Here is a 27,740-nt window from a genome sequence, read left to right as displayed (position 1 = left end):
GGCACCTTGAAGAATATATGACAGAAATGAAGCCTCCTCTTCGGGGCCGCTGTCAGCAGAGTCTAAAACTGTCTCCTGTTCTAGTCTATGTCTGGCAGGATACTGTAACCGATGAATTATTCATAGCAGGGATCAGCCTGTGTTGTTCCTAGAAGGTGGTAAACAACAATGAAATTCAAAATGACACTTGATGAGTCATCAGTTCAAACAGTCAGTGAAATAATTTAATCACTGTGTGGAAATGAAGGAGGAATTCCATGTTTTGTATCGAAAGCACACAGCATAGACTGTTTTTACATAAAATAAAAACCATTGATTTAACAATGCAATATTCCCTGCATGCTGTAAAAAACACCAATAATGCAATGCTCAATTAGGTTTTTTTCATTGTATACATGCCTCAGCTTAATCCTGCTTGTCTGCGAAGGACATTAAGATCACAAACATTGTGAGAAAGAGGTTGAGACAGCCACGGCTATCATGGCAGTGTTGAATGTGTTGCGATTTAGACACATTATACAATCAACACTAAGACACTTTTTATAACACAAGTTGTTAATGAGAACAGCTGGTTAACGGCAACAACAATTGATTTTCATTTTGGGGGGTCAGGGTTTTGTGAAGTCCAGCAGTTGGTCTTCACTGGCTGCAGCTCAATTATTTACAGGTCACTTTGTAAGTTTCAAAATCTGCAACCAGCTTTACCATAGGCCAACAGCCCATCCCAAACAGGCAGGTTTACCTCAGGCACTGCACTTGTCAAAAAAATATCTGTCTTCATGAACCAGATAAAAAACAGTAGAGTTTTAATTGATTGACTTAATTGACATAAAAAGTCATAAATGGAAAAAGAAAAGTTAATCATCATTAAATACATTTTCTCCTTAAAATGCAACAGCTTTACTCGAGAAGAATACAAGTCATTATGATTGTCCGAGCAGCTTTTGTCACTATTGAATGTATTTCTTTAAGAGCTGATGATTCAAATAACAAGTAATATACGATTAAAAATTGTGAAACTAATTAATCTAATGTATTATTCATTCTTTCATTATTTCTGATGAATTTTCAAATAACCTAATGTACATATATACTATTATATACTATTGAGAATGCAGTTGACCGAAGTCTATCATCCAAGCTGTCATCTCCTGTCTACGTCTGCCATCCAGCCTGTGGGGCATGTTCTTCATTAGAAGCTACATGCTGACATGTGGGGGATGGGTGTCCACTCATCGCTAACAGCGGATACACGTGCAGCAAAAATCAACAGCGCATTAAATGCCTTCTATAAACTGTAAACAACAGCAGACTGCTAAAGCCGCTCGAGCAGCCGGGCAGAGATACTCTTTGCAAGATGAGAAATAAAAGCACATTTTTAAAGCTGCGTTAAATACTATTTTTGATATTTGAGATATTGATATGAAACTTGAAAAGCCACATGTCCTAGTGTATGAGATAATTTGAGCCAAGGCTCCATAGCATCTAGGAGAGCACCCTCAGTCACATGGATTCTTCCACACATAAACAATCCTCCATCCAAAAAGCGTTTCATGTCGCATGTGGTGACCAGCAGCTCAGAAAAAATTCAATCTGAATTCAGCTGAAAAATGTATAACCAAACCAAAAGAGATTTATCTCATGCAGTGGTTAAACTTTGTTTGTATATATCTTCAATACTCTGTTTTATTTTCTTGTTTTTATGGAGAAATTTGAAAGAGATGGAGGGTTAAGATTATCCAGCACAACCATGTCTGCTTCAAGTTATAGTTATACCAGACTAGGCGATTACACTGTTCCCAGTGACATTGTGGTGATGGTGTTATCACTGATTGGATTTTGTTCAGAGTAATGATTTTTCTTTGGGGGGGGGTGGGCAGGAGGTGATAAGTGGTCTTATCATGTACATAACAGTCAAACCACAGACCACAGTTAAAATCCAGAGACCCATTTGTGGTGTAAGCGTCAAAATGTCTCTGGTTGAGGTTCCGGAAAGATGACGGTCTTAGTTGAATGTGTATAAAAACAATAGGGTCGTAGCCGAATTTTTCCATATTTAACCAGATCACGATCTTTCCATGAACTTAACCATGAGCTGTGAGTGCCAATGGGAATATAAACAAGGGTTATAATAAAACGGACTGTAATATCAGATATACTGGTAGAAAATGTTGCTGTTGTGAATTGTTATCATTTTCCAATATACCCTCTTTCATATTTTCCTGCTCTCCTGATACACTCTGACGTCTTTACAAATTCAGAATAATGTATGTTTCTACAGCAGATATATTGTAAACACTGCTTTGCTCCTCTCTAGAAAGACTGTTTTATCTATGACCATAGTTGTATTGTTTTTACGTATTTTGTAAATCTAAATACATAACAGAATAGCTACGACTTACAATTTACCATTCATGTCTCTTTATAAAGCTACTGTGACTAAAAGATAATTTATTATATTTTTTCAAATTAAAATGTTTAGCAGTTCAAACAGTACATAGATACATCAATCTAGATGTATCATTATATTGAGAATACATCATTGTATTCATTATGCGAGTGGCTTTTTTCTTGATATTGTGATGACTTGCTTCTATTGTCAGGATGTTGCAGTAATTTGATAGTGCAAACTGACGAGGCTGAAGAGCAGAAGTGCTCAGAGAGTGAATGAAAACAGCTGTAGCTTGTGCTACAAACTGAGGATGGGAGTGAAGAGTAGGAGCATCATCTTCATTGGGTTGTTACTCTACTGATACTGTACTAAGGAAATCAATGCAGTGGAAAAGTACAGAAGATAAATTGTGATCTATTCGAGCACAGGCTCCATCCCCCATCACCCACCAAGCATTCATCCAGTAATGAAATTATTTATTATTTGAGACATGGTTATTATTTTAATACCAAAATAAATTCATAAGAACCTTGGTGGTAAACATCTGAAATGAAAAAATTTGATTTTCTGTCTTCAGAAACTGCTTTGGAAATACAGGATAAGGATTTGTATGAACCATACTATGAACCATGTGTTCCAGGGTTGCCATGCAACTGTAGAGCTAAGCAGAATACAAATTATTCTTACCCCAGTAAGTCTTTTTACCACAACAAAAACAAACATAACTAAAAAGAAAGGTCGGGGAAGCCATGTGAACTACTCATCATATACATGAAAGTCAAAGGGAAAAAACAAGCCAGTGACCCCCTGCGTCTGCACCGTCTCCTCCTGCTCAGCCTAATTGCAGTAAACAGAGCAGATGGGGTACAGTGGCACCTGAGGGAGGGCTTTACGGAGGTGAGGGTGGGAGGAGGGGAGGGTAGAGAGGTGGTGGTGGGGGTGGTGGTGGTGGGGCTGATGGATGGATGGAGGAGGTGTTGATTAGCCCACCATAGACTCACTGAGATCTCAGCTGCAACACACTGCCAGCGATATATTTAGCTTCATCACTCGCAGTCAGGAGCGTTTCTCACATACAGAAAAAGGGTGGTGGGGGGGTGGAAGATTTCTGGCCTCAGTCGCTGTATTTCACTCACTTGGCACAAACCAGCTGACACGCTCTCTTTGACAATCCACAGAGTTGAGGCTTAATCCATTTTCTCCCCCTTTCAAGAAATGTATTAATACACAGAATGCAATCCATTTCCCTGTGTTCTCCACGCAAACCGTTTACCACGCACAAAAGCTTTCAAGGGATCCCATCTGCGCTGCTGTCACCGAGAACCGGGATTCCAATTAAATCTTACAGTCTGGAACTCTTCAGGCTCTGTGCATGATTAGATGGCAGCACAATCGGGAATTTGTTTGAATGGGATTCTCCAGATGAGAACATGGTCTGCTTTAAACCAAAGAGATGTGAGATACACGTGGGGGTCGTGGATGTATAGGTGACTTCTATACAGAGTCAAATACATTCCCCTAATTGATCCTACTCTCTAATATCCAGCTCTCCATCTCATGCACAGCGTATGCACATCTTCAAATAAGCCATGCTGACTGTTGTATATTAATATTTTCAAACCAGCGTATGGCTACATTGAAATATTAATGTCCATGTGGCCTAATGAAGATCGAGAATTAGCAGGGATGTGTACAGGAGTGCAGATGGGCTGCTGGATTGGCTGTGCAAGTGCTTCAATTATTATTATTTTAAATTGTCCAATATGATCCAAAAGATCTATCACTAATATATTGTATATATATTGTTCAATTGTAGACTTCATACAAATTAATCATTGATGTAGGCTTCCTGTTATTAAATTGTATATGCACAGATCCTCCAGTAACAGAGAGAAAAATCCTTCAAAATGGCATGATGGGGACTTGAAAAATTCCATGTATTGACTGCATCAAAAAACCTATTTGAAATATCAATAGTCCGATAACACCAGTGGATGATTTCCTAGTGTTCTGAAATTTCCTTGTGGAAGGTCTTTTCACCTGACACAAAACAATAGAGCTCTAAACGCACCTGTGTGACCTGATTGACAGCTGCTGAACACACATTTCCCTCCTGCACAGCATCGAGCAGGAGGATGAACCACTTACTGTCTCTGCTGCAGTTCGCCTTCAGGCAGTGGGATGTGCAATTCTCCCAAAGAGCTTAATTACAATGTATTGTACCTACCAACTCAATAACAAAAAATAATAACAATAACTAAATCATCCGTAGTTACTGCAGGATGGCACTAGCATGATTCTAGGTTTTATACTCAACTAAGAATTTTGTAAACAAAATCTGATAATTCTTCCTTGCGTTTATTTCACATAGACTGCACAGACATTTGAGTGACATTTTGAGTGACGGCGACGCTATAAACCAAGTAATCCCAATGTCCTAATGTGTGCTAACTATGCAAATGACATTAGATATCAAACTAAAACCAGACGCCTGTGCTGTGTAGCTCTGAGCTGTAAAGTCAGGACCTTCTAAGCAGAAGGGAGAGAAGATGAGGTTAACTCGGAGTCTGACCAGACAGCCGCCTCCGTCCGACCCTGGCTCTGCAGTTGCCTGGACCTATCACAGACATTATCACCAAGAGCTCACTCTGTAGACCAGAACACCCCCCAGAAGTACACCGCACAAAGTCAAACAAAAAAATTCAAAATTTAAGTTCAATTTGAAATAATCTTACTTGACTGAAGGATCTATTGAGAGGATTTGAAGCTTTGACTTCCAGGGGACAGCCCAACATTATATTCTGTATATCTAGACAAACAAATATAACAAGCGAAATAAGAAGAATCGTCATCAAGACGCCTGTGGCTTGTTCTGATGTACAGGACGATATTTTTTATGTTTCAGACTGGTGCTAAAATACAGCATAAGGCCAGCACAGCATCCCCAGGTATTATGTCCATACTGGATGATACTGCTTCATGATTTGTGTGCAGTGCCAACATTTAGTACCAGAGTGAAAATTAATGTACCCTTTATGTAACAAAGCAGAAAGTAAAGGAAGGAGGTCAGGGTTATGGTGAGGGCACACAGCGCGTGTAGTTCTTAAACTTGTCACAGCTGCTGTGGTCGCCATGTTATTTAGATGTTCTCCAAATCATTTGAACAATATGAGCTTTCAAAACATGGTCGTTGATGGATCATAGCTTCATAGTATTATAGTTCAGGGGTTTGCGGTGTTCTTTTCTTGTTGAAAATAATTGTGGCAATTATGCAATTAATGCAAAAATGGAAATGGCTGCAAATACAAAGAAATTTGCCCTGGGCTGCATTAATTCTTGGTGAGATGAAACTGCTCCAGCTTGAGCAACAAAATCCACACACATCCCGAGGCTGTGTGAGAGCCATAATGGCTGCGTATGTTGCCTGCTAACTAGAGAGGATGTCTGAGGCGAATAAACACAAACTGTGCAAAAAAGATCCACCATTAATTTGTCTGAAATCTCGTCGGTCAGGACATAACTCAAGAGTTGGAAATATAACCAACCTGGCTCCTCCACAAAGTATCTGGTTTGAATCCTTATCTTTTGAAAGTCACATCAAAACCTCATAAATCCATCAAATTTCATAAATCCTTGTAGCATAATAATCATAAGATCTATGTAACTTCCATTGGAAATTATTTTATTAATTGAGTGTTGTTCAATATTCAGAAGCTTCCACTCCAACAAAATACACTGATCCTGACTCACTGTGCAGCAGGTCAGACAGTGGACAGCTCCTGGTGCTGAAATCCAGTCTCACAGACCAAACATATAGAGCACAACTCTCCACAGCGAAATTAAACCTCTGGAGTCCCATTTTATTTGCACACTGTTATTTATGATCTTATTCAGATCAACTCATCAACAGGACTGTGTCTGCACTGCGTACACAAGGTTTACTGCTTCAGATACTACTTAATAAAATCTATAATTCCATGTGATTATTGCACTGAAATCAGGACTGACACCAATGACCACTCGAGTTTTGGCTGTTGCTCTTCATTTGTGTCTTTTTATCAGAAAATATCAGAAAAAAGGTAAGAAACTAGTATACCGGTGCCACATCTTTTTATTAGCTGTCTTGTCCAAAGCCTAAACAATTTCTCACATACTGAAAAGTTGAAGTAGGATAATATTTGGTATATTTAAATTGATGAAAGACTTGGGTGAGCAAAATTATTAGTTTTATTTATCGGCGGGATGAATAATGGATTCATTGTTTCAGCTATTAACCAAACGAGACAGAATTTGTAGTGTCTACAGTGAATAGCAAATAGAGACTTTAATTGAATTCAGGAGACATTATTTCTCCCTCAAGGAGAAATGCAGGGCCTCTGGAGGGATGTGTGCCAGAGCTGCCGAGATGTGTGTATTTAAAAGAATGATAAACATTACTTGAGGACTTGAAGAGAATATTTGTTTTGAATGCAAACAAATACACGAGGAAACATTTAAAGAAAGGATGTCACAGGAAATCATCTTAATGACTGTGTATAGCCTCAGCGATGAGGAGTTTTTTTTATATATATATTATTTTTTATATATAGGTTATGGCAGGTCCTCATAGTAGCAGGCTGTTTAAAATAATTGGGTATTTCAGTGACTGGGCCTGCCCCGAACACTGACATGCACAGAGTAAAATGACAAACAGGTTCTCTGGGTTCCCAGAGTACATCAGTCTGATGGAGGGCACCGCTGTCAGACTATAGCTCGCATTAATATTTAATGTTAAAGTATCATTTCATGGACTGGCTGGGGAATGATTGCCTCGCCCTGCAGTGATATTCACCTGGCTGGGCATAATGGAAAACTGAGGACTCCCACAGGACCGTTGTGAAAAGCTTAGCATACAGGGAGTGCTCTTCTTAATCCAGACACAACCTGCTTCTCTAAAATTCACTGGTTTACACAAAGACATAGCAGATGATACCACACATCTCTATAGATTTACACATAATTCAATGACTCAGTCGGCCACAATCCCAAAGACATCCCGCTAAGTCAATTGCTTTTCACAGCCAGACACTGATGTGTCTGTGTGACTGCCCTTTAGTTGTTCTGTGGTCTAATGCTATTACAAGCTTTTGTTTTCTTTAGCACAAAGCAAAATGTCGGATGGACATGTTTATTATTGCATCATTTTTGACAGTGATATGACTGCTCAGCATGAGGGCAGCCGAAAAAAAATATTCACAGCATTATCTGAATGTAAAAAGTTTCCGGTGCACAGGGACATGGCATGAATAATGTGTTGGATGCATTTAAAACCTTTGACCCTCTGTTGTAAATCATAAAGTTTAATTGTGTAATTCTTGAGATATTGTAATTCAAGAAAAGGTCTTTGTCAAGCTCAAGATTACACAATGTGTCGATATTTTCAGGTATGCTTCAGGTATACAAATAAAATACATTTCTCCTGCGATGATGCAGTTTATTTATATTAGAAATGATATAATATATCAACATGTTGTAGCATTTTTATACAGCATGTATACACCCTAACCCTTAAACCCGTTTTAAAAAAAGTTTTAATTACCATTTGGCTTTGAGTGTTAAATGAATGCAGTTCCTGATGATGTGTCATGACATTATTATTTTAATTGCCTCATTTATTCTGGTTAAGATGGATGAAAGAACAAAATGCTCTTTAACCCAGACTTTGATAACTCGTGGGTCTAATGCAAGTCTCCTATTTTGGAAACAGTAAGAAGAAGCAATGGTTGATTGGCTGCTGATGGTGTTCACACCAAGTCATATTAACCTGATGGGAGGGAAACCTCTTTGTTCAGCAGCTGCAGTCACACAGCAGGTTCCTCCTAGGGTTACTGTTAGGAGTGAATGTAAATTAATTTTACTACCACGACCAGTGTCAGAGGCGAATTTCATTATGTTGGTGGCGTGAAATCACCCACAGTGCCCATAAGTGCCCCTGATAGAATAGCATGGTGTAGTCTGGTGTGGAAGCAGGGAGAGGGAGGGAGTGGCAGATAACAAATCTATTGGAAGGGGCTGGAAGGCAATCTACATCCAGGAAACAACAGCCTGCATTGTTAACATGTGTATCATATGTGGAGCGGTTCTGCAATTAAACCAAAACATCCATAGTGTTGAGATACACGATACGGGATGAGGGAACCGCAAAGCCCCAACCTGCTGCCATCGCCGCCAATGAGCTTGTGTTAACTTACTGATGTACCAAAACTAATTTTCATGTCACAGTTAACACAATAAAACAAATACATCACATAATCATTATTCTACTTAGAGTTTGGACAAGCCTATATTTTGTAAATATTACCGTTGCACTACCGATCATGATTAGGCCTGTAGAAAGAGTTTAGCTGCTTTAATTGGCTCAAGATGGATAATAATACTGAGAGTGCAGAGCCCCCAGACACATTCAAGTCAGCAGTTATCCCACCACTACCAGCTGCATGTCTCCTCACCATAAGTAGCAATAACTAAATATGATCCATCCCGTGCAGCAATGTTGAAATAAAGATTTTGTTTTGATTGTGTGTTTTTTTTATCTTGTTCACCCTTGTGTGTGTGTGGGTGTGTGTGAGAGAGAGAGATTGTATGTGTGTGAACACGTCTGTTCTAGTAGAGTGGAGACACAGCTGCAGTGATTTTGGTGTTAAAATAGTAATGAGAGGAAAAAATGGAGCATACAGAGGGTAAAATACAAGATGTCAGTTATCAGAGCAGCAGCGTGTCTCTAAAAGCAGTTTTCCATCTATTTTTGAAGTGGCCATGTGTGGATTTCAGGAGGTGAGGCGAAGCTGTGGATGAGCAAACACCAGGACTGTCTGCCTGCTGCGATGGTGGGCTGATACACTGTAAAACCAGTACAGAAAAAAAATGTCATCACCCTATTTTTATCAGTTGTTGCTGGGATCTTTTCAGTGACAGGTGATATTTGAAGCTCAGGAAAAGCTTGTGAATTGACTGAAATTTAAGATTATTATAACTATGATTCTTCATTTTTTTAACCATATTATATAAGTATTATATATTATGTTGAATTTTTTTCTTTCAAAAAGTGATTATAAAACCTTCAAACTTGTATTTGTGTGGCAAAGGTGCACTATTATGTGTGTGTTTGCAGCTTAAATTAAAGGGTCACTGATGGCCTCTCGTATTGTCAAAAATAACCTGAATTAAAAAAAAATCTGAAGGTTAAGCTGTGAAATAAACTGAATGACCGAGGATCGCCCTTGTCTGTGATGCATGAATGTTGTCTGAACAATAGTTCATCAGGTAATAGCTTTCTCATTATAAATTGCCTCTGCCTGACATTAGTACAATATATGTGCACAGCAGCAGTTTCAAACACTATAGTTACCATTAAAACAAGCCACCCCCATCTTTTCAGCAGCTTGTAAAGACCTGACTCTGCTGCTGCTGTTTGTGGATCCACTTCCTCTGCAGAATGTTCATTCATATTAATTAATTCTCTACCTGAACGAGAACTGATCTAAAGTGCTCATGGAGGTTATTTACCAAGCTTCCCTTAGAGTACTTTGGTGCTGCATTGTAGCTTACAGTATACTAATATGGTAGTAAAAGTAAGACTGTATTAACTGCACTATTCACATCAGTTTTAAATAATCATAATCTTTTCTCTACCTATGTTGTAGTGGAAATCAGTTTCTAATGTTCTGAATGATAACGATTTTCTGAGAATTTATTTTAACAAAAATCAACTTTTACAACAATTTCAACGATGTATCCAAAAACAACGCATGTGTTAGCCATGCAAGGAGCACACTGTTAAGATTTAGTCCTAAATACAATATCATGGATCCAGATGTTTGAATGTCTGCCCACGTTCTTCAGATGTTCAGTGAATTAACGAAAACAAAATGGAAATGCAGTCTGACTGCAAGGCTCCTCTCCCACTTGTAGTCTGGCCTCCAGGGGACACGTTATGTCACACGGAAGCCCTTAATTGACATCTCTGTAACAATTTTGATGATAGTACTGCTAATAGGAATGTGAAACTCATTAAACTGGTAATGTGGAATCACTGTGACCTCCCCCATGGGTGTTTATGTTAGAATACTATCTCAAGATAAACTCAAAGATGTGAAACAAAGAAAAATGAAATTAACATTATTAACTCATACTCACTGAATGCTCATTGGGCTAAAGCGTAATGGCCTTGATGGGGGTGACAAAGGGAGCATCTGTGCAAACCTCCCCCTTTTCTTAGCTTCACTGTCAGTACCCAGTGTTGCTTTGTGCATTCTCAAGTTTGCTGCAATCAGTGGAGAATGTGAACTTAACATAACCTTTCTCTGCGCTATTACTTTTGGCTCTTTGTCTTCCCTGCGTACTCGGACTCCCTTCAGCTACTGACCTTTACGGCACCTCTCGTAAACAACTCAAGTCTCACAATAATAACCTTAGTCTATACACCAGGATGAGTCCAAAGACATTAGGAGTCGGAAGGTGCAGCCTTGGTGGTGGGTGGACTGTGTACGTGAAATCACTGTGAGGAATAAGCTGCGGAGGGCAGATCTGTGCAGTCAGGTACTTCAAAACTCGAATCTGTTACTAATTAAATGTTACTCAGTGAAAAGAGAATTACTTACATATTTGAGGAGTCAAAGGTGCCTTTTATCAAATCAAAACAAAATGTTGCATTTTAACTACCCACAGTTTTACTAACTGACAATCCAGCAGCTTGCTTAACCTTGGTGACTGTTCTCTAAGAAGCACACAGTTGCACACCATTCAACTCTGAAGAGCTGTTTCAGGGTGTGACAGGTCTAAAAGAAATTAAATTTAACTACTTAGGATTTAGGCTTCTCCTCTTCTGATAGAGGCTCATTCATATTCCAGAATCCACTGAACACAAAGGGGCCCAACTCATATCAACTCTCCATCAAACCTCGCAGAGATGGGACCTTACTGGGTTTGCAACTGTAATGTGACTGCTTATCTTCGTATTGTAACAAGCACTCACACTTATATGTTGTTTTAATGCTTAGGAGTGGGTATGGCGCTTGGGGCTGTGGAAAGAGTAATCATCAGTTTCTCACTCAGGACACAGAACGTAGCCAGCTTGCGTGTTAGCTTTCCATGCAAAGCTAAAGGGAAATGTAGTGGATATAAATTCTACAACCAGATGATCATGTATTGTGTATACAACACATCACCAACAGCCGCTGCCTCCTCTCTCCAGGCTCATTCTGACATTTTATGTCATGCAGGACCTTTATTTGCATAAATTTGATATGATTGGCTACCTGCACTGGAATATGTGCCTCAAAGCAAAGAACAGCAATGCAATTACATCACAGTTCAGTAACACATTGAAGCTTCTTTTAGACATACATCTGGATAATCTTGTCCGGAGGGGCTGTACTTGAGAGCACAAATGTCCGAATGAGATCCTGCACAGGATTCTCCGTGGGCGAGTGGGCGTGTTGATGATGTATCTACTATGTGAGAGATGCAATAATGAATGAAAGGTGTATAAATATCTCAGGATGAAAAAGCGGTGACAAATGGTGCTGTAGAAGATAGAACCTTTGGTGATAAGGTCTGATACCAGTGTCGAGTCCCTTGTAATCCTTTACACTACTTATTACAAAAAGTAAAAGCAGTAACATTAATGTAACGTGTTCAAAAGTGATGCAATACGCACAGCTACTTACTCATAGTCGGTGTTTCCTGCTATTTCCTTGGTCAATCCAGACTTTGGGTTTACGGTAGTATAAACTTAATAGTACAGTGTGATTACAACAAATATGGAGCTCAATGTCTTATTGAAATTAGGTTACTGCAATGTGCCATTAGCTCAGGGAGAGCCTCTCCATCTCAGCCTCTGGATTCTCCCTCTGTGCTGCTCGGCTCGGTCTCATTAAGAAAATCTGAGCATCAGCAAAAAGTCAGCAGTGGGGAGCAGTCGACGCCAGCCTCCCCGGGATCCTCAGCATCCCTGAATATTCTGCTCCTTTTTTTCTGCGGAAGAGACACTGCAGCATGCATGACTGCAGAGACAGGCAGGTGAGGGGGAGACAGTGGGAGGAAGGGGGAGCTTGGGTGGGTCCGTGGCAACGTTTGATCTCTCTCCTACTGTTAAAGACCAGGCTTTAAATGTAGAATCCTGCAGACTGACACTTCTAAAGCGGAACTGGCAGGGAGCGGACGGGAGCTCACTGCCAAACGTGCTGCTCTTGCTTCACTACAAACACATTCGCTTTACTGTCTGAAGAGCTGGGATGTAAAGGAAGCTCTCTCAACAAAAAAAAAAAACATGTATTAAAAGCAACATAATTAAATGAACAGTCTGACATTTCAAATCAAATCATCGGCCGGACATGAAGAGCAACTTCAATATTTTTATTTTAAAAAAAGAAAGTGTTTTTCTGAGGCTAACACTGGTAAAAAGAAATAAATATCATAAAGTATGTCTCAGAAAAAGAAATATATATATATTTTTCCTAACCCTCTCTCTGTGTGTGTCTGGTGCGATTTGGCTGTGTCCCACAGAGCAGGTAGTTGTGTGGCAGCCCAGTCTCATCAGGAAACATTCAGTGGGAACGTTGGTCCACTTGGACAAACGTTTCCATCTCACAATCTGGCCTATCAGATTGTGAGATGGTAACGTTTGGTCCGCCCATTGTTTTGCATTGGCGTGTTTTCACATCACGTGACTCCCGAGTTCCCGTCTACGGAAAGGAAAACATGGCGGACAGTCCTTGTTTTTTCAGATAAAAATATGATTTCGTAACTTAGTCTGGGCATAAAAATACATTCTGACACCATTTCTAGCGAGAAATGTGGTCTTTGCTTCCACAGTCTTCAGCCAGTTCGTGCTTATGATATATATTTTAATAGTTATCACAAATGTTTTTTCGTTGCTATGATGGTTGCTATGACGCTGCCATGCCACAGCACGTCGTAGCGTGCTGTTTAAATCACCGTCCCTGCGTGGTGTCGTTCAGTGATCGTGAATGTTATTCATGTTATATAATATTAATATTTGAGGCTAGATTACACCTCTAATGCGAAGGATCCCGTGAGTCTGTTCATACGGAGGCGGACATGAGTGCGCCACCGGACCAAGTCCGCCACCGGACCGGACATGACGTGTGGCTGTCAACATCCGGTCCCTTTAACACGAAGCTGCGTCATACACACGGAGCATTTGGAAGACAACAATGTCATCTTCCTTCTGTCAGGTAAGTAGTTTATTGTTTTTAAAGATCGTTACGATCTAGGTTCACAGTCCGAGTGCTGAGACAGCGGATGCGGAGTTCGTCGATACCCACAATGGATGCTTTTCTTCAGCTAATATGCCATTGTTATCCACATGCTTCAGCCCTGGGTAGCATGTGCTTACCTGGGAGGTGAAAACATGGTTGTTGAAACCAGTTCAAGATGCTTAGCTCATCATTGAGGGACGCTACAATATAAATATAAACATGAATTTGATTTATGAATGCTTTAGATTAATAAGAAGCGTATTTCTCTACCAATACTCCACAATAACAGATCAATTTGGTTTAATGTATAGAATGTAATATGACAATAATGTTTTCATGTTATGGAGTTGCAAACCCCTGCCTCATTCATTGTAGTATTAATGTGTTTGAATAAGTCAGTCTGCCGATTACCAGCTACTGATTTAAAGTGAAACATCTACTGCTATCCTCTGTGTTCATTTCTTTAATGTTAAGAATGTTTCTCATAAGACCTTATCAGATTGCATTGTGAAACATCTGGGTCACCTACTTTTAGTGTTAACAAGAGGGTGAACTTACTTATGACTGGATGTATTTAGCCCTGATACACAAGCTTGATGTTACACATCTTAAACAATATGAAATGGTTGCCACTTAGACAACAAGACCTGTGTGCTTTGCTGTGACTATAACTGACTGAACCTCAGATAAAGAAAGTTATTTTCTGACTTGCGTTACTGAGGTACTCTCTACAGAATGTAACGTGCCCATTCTACTTCAAATCCATTGGATCATTGTGTGTTTATGTTGCTTAAAGCAGAGCATTCACTGCTTTAATGTAATCAACATGTTATCTGCCAATATCATGGTGTATGACTGCAAGGAAATACCAATATGTTATGATCAATGTCATTTATTGTGCACAAACATTACATTAAGGCATCTGCTGAAAATTATATGATCAACAATTCTCAGATGGCAGCTCTGGACAAAGTTCTGTGAGTCCAGGTCTGCCCGGATGGTGTGATGGAGACCGGGGGTTAGCATCAGGAGTGGAGGCTGCAGGAGGGGCCGTGGAGCTGAGGCAGCTTCTCTTGAGAAGAACTAAAGGACACAAACAAACCATAGTGTTAAATTATGAAGATGGTTCCCTCTGATTTTTTTTTTAAAACATAAACGTCAGACAGGCCCCTAAAAAATAAATATGCTAAAGCTAACAGCTACCAAACACCAAGCTAATAGCAGGGCCCAGGAGCCACAGTAGCATTGCAGCAGATTTGACCTAATCACAGCACTCACATTTCTTCATCAGTGGAGAAGTAACTCGCCATGTTTCCTCTTCAGAGGAGGATTCATCCAAACCTGCTGCAGCCTGCTCAGCTTGAACTCTGTGGAATCTTCTCTTGGGCACGCAGACAAGGCCCTCATGTACCATCTCCGTAAATGCGTCAGTACTACCTGAGAATATATGATAAAAAACAAAACGTTTTAAAAGTGCGTTTGTATGTATATATACACACATACAAGGCTTTCTTTTCTGCAGAAATCCATTTCCTGAGTTGATGTCTCTGCTTATGCCATCTAAAATGTGAAACCAAATATATTTTTTGTGTACCAATACAAGATGTCCAATGTAACACCAATAAAATCCAGTCTACTACACTTAACATTTTAATGCCTCTGCAATAGCGAGTCGCCGGAGGCATTACTGCATGTTTTCGGGTTGTCTAACTGTGTATTTGTCTTAAAGTCAAAAGGTCAAGGCCACACTGACCTCATGTTATGGTTTCAGTTGTAAAGAGGTTACAGTGACATTTATGAGAGAAAATATGTATAAATATGTAGACGGACACTGCACTGTTTAGCGGAGTCATACAACGCAGTGCGGTAATTCTAGTGTTTTTTTTTGTAAATTGTATAACATGAATTCATACCAATATCAGTTTACAATCAAACCTTTTTGTGTTGACCTTGTGTAAACAGAGTCAAAGGACATTGTACAACAATGACACACATTTTTCCACAGTACCTGTCGTTCACTACTGAACTTCTGACACACATTACTGGACTGTGTATTCCTGTAGAGTGGTGATGTTCTCAACATTCTTTGCACAGTCTGTCAAAACAAAATTAGAGTTACAAATGTTAATGCCCAACAACCCATTGCAGATACAGTTGGTATTTGCACACCACATCGGATCAAAACAAAACTGAAGTCTGTGAAACAAGCAGTTTTGGTAGATATAAGGGAAATGCTAATATTTCTGCATGAAACATATTCAGTCCCTTAAGCAAAATAATAATGATGGCAGGCCGCAACCTCAATGCCTTCGTCTACTTTGCTTAAAGACTAGTTTGCGGAGTCTTGTGCTGCCGCCCACTGACCGATACATGATCGCTATTTTCTGAAACTAATGAAGGCAAATTCACACATGTAGACAGAAATAAACAGTATAAATGAAAAGGTGTAAATATTGCTAACATAATGTCTGATGGGGGTCATCATTATACATAACAGAGGAAAACTTTGCACAAGCATTTCTTAAATTTACTTGCCTTCCTGTGGAAAAAGTTGTTTTCCCAGTTGAACAACCACAGCAGGGAAGCATGATTGATCAAAACTCTTTCAGTGTGATATTAACTTGTATTTCAGCCAGCATACTTTGGGGATTTAATAAAAATTTATATTTGGCACATTATATAAAATGGTGTTTCTGGTCTGTAACTTAAAAGTACCTCTTTAATGGTAGGATAATTTCTCTCCCTCATCTTCCTCGTGGTACGTGGATGATAGTAGTGGGCTCAATCCGGCTCCTCTTTCTCTCCAGGCTGCCCTTCCTCAAGCAAAACAAACTGTTCGGTCCAAGTTATTGACGTTAATGAAACTCCTGTAGCTTTACTTGGATCCTCCTTGATTAAAAAACAGAACATAGGAATTGTTTTATAAAATGAATCGCAACTCCATAACATGAAAACATTATTGTCATATTACATTCTATACATTAAACCAAATTGATCTGTTATTGTGGAGTATTGGTAGAGAAATACGCTCCTTATTAATCTAAAGCATTCATAAATCAAATTCATGTTTATATTTATATTGTAGCGTCCCTCAATGATGAGCTAAGCATCTTGAACTGGTTTCAACAACCATGTTTTCACCTCCCAGGTAAGCACATGCTACCCAGGGCTGAAGCATGTGGATAACAATGGCATATTAGCTGAAGAAAAGCATCCATTGTGGGTATCGACGGACTCCGCATCCGCTGTCTCAGCACTCGGACTGTGAACCTAGATCGTAACGATCTTTAAAAACAATAAACTACCTACCTGACAGAAGGAAGATGACATTGTTGTCTTCCAAGTGCTCCGTGTGTATGACGCAGCTTCGTGTTAAAGGGACCGGATGTTGACAGCCACACGTCATGTCCGGTCCGGTGGCGGACTTGGTCCGGTGGCGCACTCATGTCCGCCTCGGTATGAACAGACTCACAGGATCCTTCGCATTAGAGGTGTAATCTAGCCTCAAATATTAATATTATATAACATGAATAACATTCACGATCACTGAACGACACCACGCAGGGACGGTGATTTAAACAGCACGCTACGACGTGCTGTGGCATGGCAGCGTCATAGCAACCATCATAGCAACGAAAAAAACATTCGTGATAACTATTAAAATATATATCATAAGCACGAACTGGCTGAAGACTGTGGAAGCAAAGACCACATTTCTCGCTAGAAATGGTGTCAGAATGTATTTTTATGCCCAGACTAAGTTACAAAATCATATTTTTATCTGAAAAAACAAGGACTGTCCGCCATGTTTTCCTTTCCGTAGACGGGAACTCAGGAGTCACGTGACGTGAAAACACGCCAATGCAAAACAATGGGCGGACCAAACGTTACCATCTCACAATCTGATAGGCCCGATTGTGAGATGGGAACTTTGGTGGACCAACGTTCCCACTGAACGTTTTCTGATGAGACTGGGTTGTGTGTGGATAGAGATAACCACAGTGGTGTTTGGACAGCAGCTCTGACAGACAGGATACACTCCAGCAAACTGCCCAGCAGCCATGCATTGACAACACCTGTAGGTTAAAGTCCAGCTCGGATCTGCAGGAGGGATGTATGGATCGGATGGAACACTTTTCTGAAGAGCTGATGTTTACCAATGCTGGAATATAAGATGCAACACAACTCAACCCAATCTCCTTTAGGTTACTTTATATTGTAAATAATGAGTTATTAAATACAGATAATAAATAAATAATAAATATGTAACCATGTTTTTGCCTGATTAAATGGAGCTAGGGTTACTGTACAAGTGACCATTCAAAACCCTTGCCAGGGTCCGTAGAAATACACCTGCCAAGCTTGAGTTTGATTGGATGAGCAGTTGTTGAGAAAACCAAAGGACAGACAGACTGGTTTATTAAAAGCGTAATGAGGTAATGTTTATTTCAGAAGTATATCATATATCTTCTGTAATTAAATGTACAGATATTAAATCTGTAAAATGTTTATTGTCACTGTTCCACTTGTTTCCATACAATATCCACTGTTACGACACAAGATTTGATTTAGTTTCCCTTCTTCAAGTGCACGCTGTGTTTTGTTATGATTTTTGGTTAAGGTTACTTAATTAGGCGAAGGACCCGACAGCTGCACAATGAGCGAAAACTCACTTTTAAGCTCCGTGGAGCGGAGGTGAGGGGGATCGCTTTCACAGTGTCAAATTGTTTTCATGATGTTTTTTGCTTTAACTAGACAGGTGCCCATCAGAAAAGCATTATGTTGAACATTCTGTTAGACCCTGATAAGAACAGTACAGGTCTCAGCCCTGCCTGTGCAGTACTCTGTCTTCAGTGTATTCACCTGTACAGTTTATATTCTGTTGAACTGAATAGCAAATACCCTCATCAGTAAAATAGTTAGGATGGCAGGAGTCACTACAGATCGACCAAGATATTACGAACATAAATTTGGGTCGGGCAAGTATCAACCCCATTTCCTTCTGCTGTGCCATTTCACGTACAAACTCAAGACGATATCCACAGAATCAGGTTTGAAAATTGTTTACAGTTCTCCTTTCTCAGAATGTCCATGCGAGTCATGTTCACTCCTACTGACAATGCTCTCTTTAGTTTCGGCAAGGGGTGGTGCCTGGGTCGGGCGAGCAGGAGCCAGGATAAAAAGGTCATCAACATTCCCAAATGCTCTTGTTTAATCTCCAGTCAATGACTGGCTCTAATCAAGCAGGGCCTCTGTCAGACATCCCAACTTATTTGTACAAGGGAGCTGGCAGGGTAAAATCCATCTTATTATTCAGACATTTGCGCTCTCACATTAAAGTTCCGCTGGGTAATGTAGTGAAACTTTCAGGGTCGCAGTGCATGTGTGAAAGCAGCTTATATGGAGAAGGGCCTGACTGAATGTGCACTGAGATTTCATAGCAGTCTGCAAACACCACTAGAAAGTTTATGCAGCATAATAAGGACGGTGAACAATGCCTCCATCTCGTGTTCCTGTCAAAATATGGTCTGATGACAACACATTCAGGCAGAAAACAGCCCGGCCTCTTGCCCTTTTGCTAAGAGCAAGCCAGACGGCAACACTTACCAATTCAGGCAATAATGCTCGCTTGCCGTTAGCCCTGCAAGCAGCGAACAAATTACAGCTATTAAGGAGGTGGGGCACTTGCCGGCCTGTGACATTTTGTTTAACGCACTGGCAGTAAATGATGAGGTGGAAAGAATCATTTTCTGGAGCGGAGAGGTTATGAATGGCCAGAGTGAATCAAGCAGTTACCAGAAACAGAGACTTAATGATGCGAACAAGTGTGTTACTGAGAGAGATGACGGAAACAGGCGGCTTGGGGATTTGTGTGGTACATTTGTAAGTTTGTGTGCCTACCAATGTGTCAGTGCAGCATGCAGACCATTTTATTTTGCTGGCAACTGGTGCAGAACAGACACACCCGGGAATGTCACTCCAGACACAAACAACTGAGAGCAACACAGAGCAGTGAAGTTAAATAGACAGAACGGTCTGGCAGAGAGTGCAGACATGAGCGGACACTCTGAGGCAGGAGAACAGCCACGTCAGCACCATGAGGCTCGAATGAAAGTTGGAAGATCTGAAGCAGCATCATGAGAACTTTACAACGCTGCATAGTCCAAAGCAGTCAAAAACAAACACCCAGCCACACATGAAAGCAAAATAAACTCCAGCCTGTTGTCCGGTGAGCATTCTTTAGCCAACATAAGAGACAAGAGGGCATATAGTGGAGTTAGCCTTTAGCCTCATCCAAGAAACAAGTTCAGTGCTTACACGTCCTCTCACATGGCTTTTAGCATTTCCCCTCTGGCCTGGAGCTGAAAGTCACCACTCACTCGATCAGTCTTCTGAAAATCCCAGTGGCTTTAGCTGAGTTTTGCTGTGTTGAAGAAACTCGCCTGCATTGGGTCTCTGTTGCTTTCACTTTTCTTGTTCCACCTGTTCCACCTTTTACTACTCAAACACGATTAATTTCACTAAAGAATGTCGACTGAAGACCTCACAATCCAGTATACCCAATTTTTAACAATTTTCCACAAGCGCAGCAAGTTCCACGGAGATGGTCGGAGGAGAATAAGCTCTCCACGGGGATTCCAGCACCACTGCTGACCATTCACTTGGCAAATCAGCATTCTGTAGACCACAAAAAGGATGAACTGCTGCTCATCAACAGGACAAACCCGACTTTTCATGCTCAGCTGGCTCGGTGAGTCCACCCCAGACAGCTCATTACAGCTGCCTGGTTTTCATCTCCTCAGAGCAGCAACGGAGCAATCAGGGGAAACAAGGGGAGGTGGAATCTGCCTTTAGATAAACAAAGGTTGGTGTGCAGATGTCATGGTGTTCAGAAAAACTCTGCAGTCTCTCATCATGAGCTGCAAATCTTTTTATTCTCGGCAGGAGTTTTTCCTCCTTTATTCCGGGTTGCTATTAGATGCCAGCCCACGCATGTGTTAGTGAGGCATTTCAAAACCTGGCTGACAAGATAAACAGCATGGAGCACAATACATCCAGTCATTCCTGATTACTTGAGGGGAAATACAGTTTACTTATTATATGTCCCACAAGGGATAAAAACTTGTGTTTTGTTGGACTATATAAAAGCAAGCTAACCATCCTGCGTCAGTATGGAGAGACAGGAACCCATATCCCAGTACTATAGAAAACCACCAATTGGCCAACATTAGCATTCATATTCACACCCCTCACTCGCATCACCTCACACAACCAACTGCACCTCCCGCAGTCATCTCACCCCTCCCCACTAACTCCCCACCTGCATCCAGAATTCATGAAGATGATGTTTGCTGGATCTTAGAAGATCAGGAAGGCAGCAGGCCCAGATGGTGTGTCACCCTACAGTCTGAAAGTCTATGCTGACCAGCTGGGCCCCAATCTTCACTCAGATCTTTACCAAGACCCCTGGAGCTGTGTGAAGTCCCCCTTCTGCCTGAAAAATGCTTTGCGGGTCCCAAAGAAACCATCAGTTGCAGGACTCACTGACAGCAGAGCCTATAGCCCAACATCTTCGATCATGACGACCTTCGAGAGCAGGATGCTGATCCATCTTCAGTGTGTATATAAAGAATTGCACCACTTGTTTCATTGATTACAACTTCAGAAACTGGTTGACTTGTATGAGTATGTTTTTAGTTGTTGCTACATCTATACGTTTGTGTGGTTTTTTATTTGATGTCCCTTACTAGGGGACACACACACACACACACACACACACACACACACACACACACACACACACACACACACACACACACACACACACACACACACACACACACACACAGTAGAGGAAAGGGGACACAGGATAAAATGAGAGCAATCCTAAATTGATCAGCTCTGACATGGATTACACACTATCTGTGAATAGGCTTGTCTCCATTTTTCATGAGCCTCTGAAGCAGCCCAGAAGTTTGTAGAAAATAGCAGTGCTATTGTACTGGTTGTACTAGAATATTGCCTGATAGGAGATTTACGCTGGGTTTACCCCTGACGCAAGAATACTTTTCGGTTGGTTCATTCAACCTTTTACCTGATAGTAAGGTATCTCAAGATTGACATGAAATTAGTTGAACATTTTTCCCAAGAGCAGCTAGTGTGGCCCGGGCATAATGGTTGAATGATTTCAGTGGACAGTGAACACATTGTCAATATCTGCCTTGAAGTATGCTGTTGTAGCTGAAGTCTTACACAATATATGTGTTTATCCAAATATCTTAAACAATGTTGTCCAGTAACCTCCTGACCCTTTCTTTGATATTACCATCACTCTTTTTCACATTTCGCGTGCAGGAAACATCATCTCCCCAGATGATGACACAAACTGTCCATGAGCCTCCAAATGGACATTTATATATGCAAGCAATTGTAAAACTCAAACAATGGGCCGGCACAAATTCTGCAAGCAGAGATACATGCTTTTAGGAGGATTAACCTTTTTTTATAATCCAATTTGTTGTTATTCCCCCCCACCCTCCCATGATTCCTATTGTTTAGAGTTATATAGAGGAATCAGCTGACAAGTCTCACAACATGAGAACCTGATGAGCCGATGGTTTCAGAGTGCAGCTGGTTGATCGGGTGTAATGGTGCATTGTGGGGAAGAGAGAGGAGGATCATTTGAAAGAGTGCCTCTCATGGTTATGATGAATGGAACCAGTGCCTGTAATTCAAATAGAGTAACTTCAGGCTCTGTAGATGGACAGATGAAAAATCGCACCAATGAAACCAACCTCCACTTCAACAAGGTTTGTCATTTATCCCACTTATTCTCTGTGCTCTTAAGGACCTTTAAATCTCAGAGGATGAGGACACCTGTAGTGTTGCTTTGGTTAAAGAACAGCCATAGAAGCATAAGTGCAGTAGTGGAAACTGTGGCAGCTTATTGAAGTGATAATGTTTCTCTCTAGAAGGAGGACCCATACAGGAATGTGTAGCTCATGAATTGAGGAAGCCACCAGCGATATCAACAATCCTGTGAAGGCTTTCACAGTCACTCAATTCCGAATATATTCTGGGAGGATGCTGTTTATCCCTCCACTAGAATTCCACTTGCAAGAAATATTAATGTCCTTTTTAAACAGCCTGTTCAGGGGGAAATGTTGCACCCTCATTCCACCTCCTCACTCTGTATAAAGAGGTGTGAACGCAGAGGGGAGTTGGGGGAAATTGATGTTGTGCCTGTATGCCAGCAGGAAATATCGTTGTGAGTAAAAGACAGAGCCATCAAGATGAAATCAGGTGGCAGACAGTGCAGTATTACACGTCATACATTTGATTCCAGAATGTCTGCACGCCATCTTAAATCACACACTGGAGCATAAGTGTGTCGGTTACCAGAAACAATTAAACCCTCATAAGGACTCTCCCATAATGGCTATGGGTTATCTGGAAGAAAGAGGGTTTAGGACAAGAGGCAGTGAAGCTTTTCTAGAGGTTTGTAGTATCAATACCTGACTAAAGACCAAAGTCTATTATTCATTTTTTTGCTCAAACGGTTAACATAAACACATAATACAATTTGGATTCACTAAACAAACAAAGACAACAACTAGATGATAACAGTGCACCGACTACAGATAGCCTTTCAATTGGTCAAGGAAGCAATGTAGTGAGTGGAAAAACAGGAATACATGGCTCTTCACTCCTCTTTTGACTCTTTTCTATTTTTTGTTGCAACCCACAGAAGGAAGTGAAACATCAGGAAAGTGAAGGAAGAGTTACAACAGAGCGACAGAGAGGGACAGAGGGAGAGAGAGGGAGCTGCAAGCAGCCGACAGCTCTTATATTAAGTTGTTGTTAAAAAAAATGTTTGCTTAATAATGCTCTGCCTTTTTTGTCTAAGTGGTATGTTGATCTTGAAGTTGCGTGTTTCCTGTCTCCCCCTGCTTTTATGTTTTTTGTTTGCTCTGATTTGGAAATTAAATGTATTTTTTAATTCTTAGGTTGCTTTTAATAATTAATTGCATTGAATTTATAAAGTAACCCTGCAATTGATTGTACTGTGCACAACTGTATTTATGCGCATGTGACATGCTAAGTACTGGAATGGTGCGCACTGGAAAATAGGGGCCCCCCCCTATCATGTAATTCAAACCCTGCACCCATCCATTATCTATGATGGCCTTAAATACACAGCTGCACTTTGGTTTTGTGCCAAGATCATAAATGTCTCTACTTCTTGATTAACCATACAGTCATAAGTGTGTGGTCTTTGTTTCATACAGTGGTCTAAATTCTTTGATTGACTGGTTTCGTTTTACAGTTCAGAATTTCCCTTTGAAACCCATGACATCTCACTGTTCACTATTCTTTCAATTTCCAGCAACAGGCAGCTGTTTGTGAAAGAAAACTCTGTTCGCCACCTGTCCAACATCAAACAGCAGACACGTAGATTTAGAAACCGGTTGTGTACAAATTGAAGCAGCTTCTACTTTTGTGCTTAAGATTTTGGAAAAGACTGAACAACACTTTACTTTATGCTTTACTATGTAAAGTGCCTTGAGATAATGACAAAAACTGTATTAAATTGAATTAAAATTGAGCTGTGAAAAGTAACGTATTACTATTGGTTAGCAATACATTGATATTGTTTGTTTCACTGCATCTATACAGCCCAAAAAATGAATACAACTTTAAGGCTCCCAGGCAATGACACGTCCTCTATATTGCTAACCAACTGTAGCCTCGTTATAACAAGAAGTCTGTGTTCATGTGATAGAAGTACATTGGCAACTTCCAGACTGTTAAAACTCACAGCTTTGATCCCACTGATATCAACACTTTCCTCACTTTGCATTGAATTAAAATGTTCACCCTGCATGTATTATCACATGCTTTCTTTACACAATCTGAGCTGCAGTGTTTATTTTTAGACAGGAACTCGTGTTTGCAAAGTCCTTGCTAGTTTCGTCCTTGTGTCGCTCTCAGATTATGACTGCTCTCTCAATAATCAAATTACCAGGGTCAGGAATCAAAGTTAGAGCTGTCTGACCCACAGCGCACTGAAGCTCCCCACAGGGCTCCCTGATGACCTCTGATCGACCGCTGCGCCGGTTTCATGTCAGATTATGTGATACCACGCGATAGTAAGACTCAGTGAGCCTGGTCATATTCGCTCATTCACTCTGATGAACGCAGGTCTGTCATAAAACTGAAACCAGGCTCTTCATTCTTTTTACTTTGTAACAAAAAATTCGAAATAATATTTTCATTAGTTACAATTAAACTTCCTCTGGTTTGTAGAGGCTGATGCTGCATTTTTGATGAGTTCACATTCTTCCCAATCTGTGAGCAACACAACCAGTGTAAGGAGGGTAAAGGTTTCAGTCTGGCTATCATCACTCAGTTAAGTGTTTATACCTGTTCCAAGTGTCTATACCTGAAGATGTGGCAAAAGACCTGACATCATAATCTCCTCTTGCCAATACCAGCTTTATAGTTGTAAAATTGTACCTATAACAGAAGTCTCAGTCTTTTGCAAAGAGACAGCGCCAACTACCTCTCCAAGGTCGATCCAAGAATCTGGTGTGTCTCGTTAACACCGGCCCTGTTCATGCCTGCATTATAGTGCAAATGTTCAGAGTTCTCCTTTCACTAGCTCCCAGAAAACTTCCATCACAGTAAAGTGATCTGCTAAGAAGTGGACAGCTCAAGGTGCTGAATTTGCCCAAGATGCTTTGAGATCCCCCTCAATCCACATTCATTCAGTGGTCTGGAAAGAAGTAAGTGGCCACATTACTTCATCAAATATGTCCTGGATCACAATGGACTTCCTTCTCGACTGACTCATTGCATAAACAGAAATACGTACTCATTCAGTTGTTTCTCAGGTTGTGCAAACTGGAATGGGACCACATGTCTGGAAGTTTTAGAAAAGCCCAAAGAGATACATCACTAGTGCATAGGGACATGTGTGACTTATATATAGAACAAATCTCAGCACAGTAACACTGATGTCTACTGAAAGATACAGTGATAAATATTTCCTTTGTGCTTCAGTGAACCCTCAATCAATCAAAGCTAGAGCAAATTGGAAAACCCTGGGTCCAAGTTGCTGAATTGATTCATTTCCACAAATTAAATTAATCCGTTTTCAGGATAACGTTAACGTATTTAGCAAACTTCTACTGTGCTCTGCTTCTAATATCAGCTTAACTGTAGCAGCATGGCAACACAATGTGAAGCTTGTGATTTATCCCATTTCCTCTGGAGGGTCTTTTTCTCTAGGAAACTAGTAAAGTTTTACTTGACTTTTTACTCTTCGACCACTTTAATTAATTTCAACTGGAACGGTAGAATGAAAATGCTGAAAGAGAAGATTTGATTTGAGTGTAAGTTCTGAATGAAACTATCATTCAATAAAAGTGCTGAGTGGAGTTCAAGTATCAAGTAGTGAAAATGCTGAAAGGTGTTGGAATTCTTACACTTAGATAAGTTGAACTGCAACTTGTGAACTAAAAGAGTATGGTTTGATGAAGTGGAGATCCTGAATTTAAAAGTGTAACCACAAACATAATGTATGAAACGTAATTCTCAAATGGCCACTATCGTGCTAAAAATATAAATACTCAACCCTGTTTGTAACTTCACCAACTTATTTCCCAAAGAGTCTTCATGGAAGAAACCATCCCACTATCATCTCACAGACAAACAAGACAAAGAGAAAATAAATAAAGTAGAATTTATAAGTTTAATTAAGGATGGTATTTGTGGATTACATACTATAATGTAGAATATAGAAGTATAAATACTTTATAATTATTGCAATAATTATAAAGTATTATATCTGTAATATATATAAGTACATCCTTGAAGCATATGTGGAGTCTTGTAACAATGAAAGTAAACACTGAGATAAAATAAATAATTACTAATAATAATCAATTATTGATGCAAGTGTTAACTAGTGAGCATAATAAATCACTAGTTATTACTGGGCATAACTGATGTCATTAAATATTAAATATCCACATAGGTTATTATGTCAGATGTCAATAAGCTACTGTAAATTACACTAGGTGACAGAAGGATTGGCATCAAAACAACAAAGTAGGATTCAAACAACTGGGACAGACGGGCATGAAAGAAGACAGAAAATGTGCATACATAGTTATTTAATGAAGTCGTGCCCAGTTGTACCTCGAGCTTGTGCTGTCATGTCTGCTGGCGTACGCTCTGCCTCCCTCTCTTTCATCTTTTGTCTTTTTGTGAGCTCGCTGCTGCTGACAGATGGTCCTTGGAGGGTTGTGTGGTCGTTGGAGGGGGTATGTGCAGCATGCAGCGTGCAGCGTCACCTAATTGCTTTTGTTCTGTTGTGTCGTAAATGGTTGTGGGGTGTTTGTCTCCTCCCACCCCCACACTTAGCACCACCCCCACTCCTGATGGTGTGGGTTCCAATGGCCAGTGGTCCTGTCTTGACTTGATCTGGACCTTGATATGTAAATTATGTTTTCCATTACTTATTTTTTCATTTGGTTATTTGTCTGCTTCTTTGAATTGACTTTTTTCTGCTTACTGTTGTGCTCTTACAGTTTTGTATGTTATATGTTATATCAGTTTGTATTTAATGTTACATTTGTATAGTAATAAAAAAGTTTAATTGAAAAACAGTAGCTTTTTTAATGTTCATCAGCGAGAGGTGCTTACTTCTCAGTTTCGTATACAGCAGATGAAGCCGTCTGAGTTAAATCATTAAGTAGAATCAATGAAAAGTTCTAAAATTAAATTAATTTGAATAACACCCTTATTGAAAATGTGCCTTGGCTCCAATTATATTATCATCGTCTACTTGTAACTTGTAATCAATCAATCTATGTATACTGCCCTTTCAGAAACAGCCCCTCATCTGCATTAACTACTGGCTGGACAATCAGTGAATCCGAGAAGAAGCACGATATGGAGCATGAAAAGATGGCACTGTTGTGACACAGTGCCAGATAATATTTTTCACGGTGACTTGGAACACGAATTTAACCTCTCATTCACAGGGGGCATGGGCACTGCTGCCTTTTTTATTTTCATTA

At 40.2% G+C, this 27,740-nt stretch overlaps 1 protein-coding gene and 1 long non-coding RNA gene across 2 annotated transcripts in view; both read right to left on the bottom strand.

Annotated features, from left to right (window-relative positions):
• thsd7aa (thrombospondin, type I, domain containing 7Aa) overlaps positions 1 to 27,740 on the bottom strand; it is a 138,928-nt gene that overhangs the window by 98,725 nt on the left and 12,463 nt on the right. The window lies entirely within an intron of this gene.
• LOC133026062 (uncharacterized) lies at positions 14,962 to 16,434 on the bottom strand. Its single transcript, XR_009683173.1, has 3 exons — positions 16,369 to 16,434; positions 15,662 to 15,748; positions 14,962 to 15,090 (listed from the first exon to the last, which is right to left on the bottom strand). It is a non-coding gene; the product is annotated as an uncharacterized LOC133026062 (long non-coding RNA).

Source organism: Limanda limanda, chromosome 19, assembly GCF_963576545.1.
Source record: "Limanda limanda chromosome 19, fLimLim1.1, whole genome shotgun sequence".
Taxonomy (NCBI): domain Eukaryota; kingdom Metazoa; phylum Chordata; class Actinopteri; order Pleuronectiformes; family Pleuronectidae; genus Limanda; species Limanda limanda.
This window is presented reverse-complemented; position numbering and strand designations above follow the sequence as displayed.